The sequence below is a fragment of the Dendroctonus ponderosae genome, unplaced genomic scaffold, assembly GCF_020466585.1.
Source record: "Dendroctonus ponderosae isolate FM_Combo_2020 unplaced genomic scaffold, Dpon_F_20191213v2 Dpon_F_20191213_5, whole genome shotgun sequence".
Taxonomy (NCBI): Eukaryota; Metazoa; Arthropoda; class Insecta; order Coleoptera; family Curculionidae; genus Dendroctonus; species Dendroctonus ponderosae.
Genome location: NW_026018715.1, coordinates 1,346,595 through 1,348,021, shown reverse-complemented (window position 1 = coordinate 1,348,021; position 1,427 = coordinate 1,346,595). Strand labels below are relative to the sequence as shown.

The 1,427-nt window shown below is 32.0% G+C and overlaps 1 non-coding gene across 1 annotated transcript; it reads left to right on the top strand.

Moving 5' to 3' along the window:
- Nucleotides 1–787: 787 nt before the first annotated feature.
- On the top strand, nt 788–907 carry LOC125504670. Its single transcript, XR_007281647.1, has one exon. It is a non-coding gene; the product is annotated as a 5S ribosomal RNA (ribosomal RNA).
- The last annotated feature ends 520 nt before the right edge of the window (nt 908–1,427 follow it).

Here is a 1,427-nt window from a genome sequence, read left to right as displayed (position 1 = left end):
TATTTTCTAAAGAAGGCAGGGTCAAGTTATGAAAAACGCTCAAGATTAAGTGCAAATAAAGTGTTACAACTATTATTATTAACTTTTAATGCAATAATATGTTCTATTATTTGTTATTTTATTTAGTAACAACAAATAATCAATATTTTTTTCATATTTAACATAAAATGATAAATATCATGACTGTTATATATATAACAAATATGTTTTGAATTTAATTGAAAACATATTTGAGTTTACCTCGGTTATTTCGGAAAACATGGGTTTTGTCTTCTTATTTTCTATCACACAACGCATTCTTGATTTTAAGACGATACGAATCTCTCTTTAGCTTATAGTTGCAAAATACGTAAAACGAATTTATTAGGGCTTATTTTCAATGATTAATTGTGTTTACCACACATCAATTTTTTCCCCTTCATATACTCTTTGATTTTTTTATGATTAAACCTTCTCAATGAAGTTTAATTTTTTTAGTCTTGGATTAGTTCAGTTAGAATTTTTAAAGCAGTTGTTGAAGTTGAAGTTGAAGCAGCGAAAAGTATTAAGTAATGCTTTTAACGCCAAAAACGATTTCGTGCTCAAACATGAGCATTCAGTAATAGATCAACTCAAAGTAGCTTTTATCAACTGACCTCAAAGATTACTACTAAAAATACAGAAACTCAAGAAGAAGAAGAGTTTACACAAACCCAAGAAGAGCAATATGTAGAACCTCTCGTTAAAGAATATCAACCAGAGCCTAAATACTGAACGTATAAATTCCGCGTTTAAGCGTAATTCTTTAGGCAACGACCATACCACGTTGAATAATACCGGTTCTCGTCCGATCACCGAAGTTAAGCAACGTCGGGCGCGGTTAGTACTTGGATGGGTGACCGCTTGGGAACACCGCGTGCCGTTGTCTTTTTGCTTTTTTGCAATGCAAACAAATGTTGCAAATAAGAAAATTAAATTACATTTTACCTATTCCTGATCTATTTATACATTATTAAACCAATATTAAAATAATAAAATGAAATTATTATTGCCATCATGCGTTAAGCAAGTACAATATTTTATGGATTCTATACATTTATAAAGTTATCACTTCTGTCGTGCGTCCCGTGACCCACACCATTTTTTTAAACAGCTGAGGGTGCAGCTAATTTTTGAGTTTTGAGACGAAAGAAGGCAGAATGGCCCATGATGGAGCTACATAAGAAAGAATCGGCAGAATTGAGGTTGAAAACACCTAAATCTAAACCACGTAAAATTAGCACACGATGTTTGCCCAAAACACAAGGACCTAAAACATTTTATGGTTGCATGAAATGTTGCGTGTCACCTTGGGCTTGCGTTGGACCATCCTATTTTTTTTTTACCAAAAAGGTTTCTTTAATTTTTTTACTTTGCTTTACAAACTTGTTTTTATGGGTTCATTATCA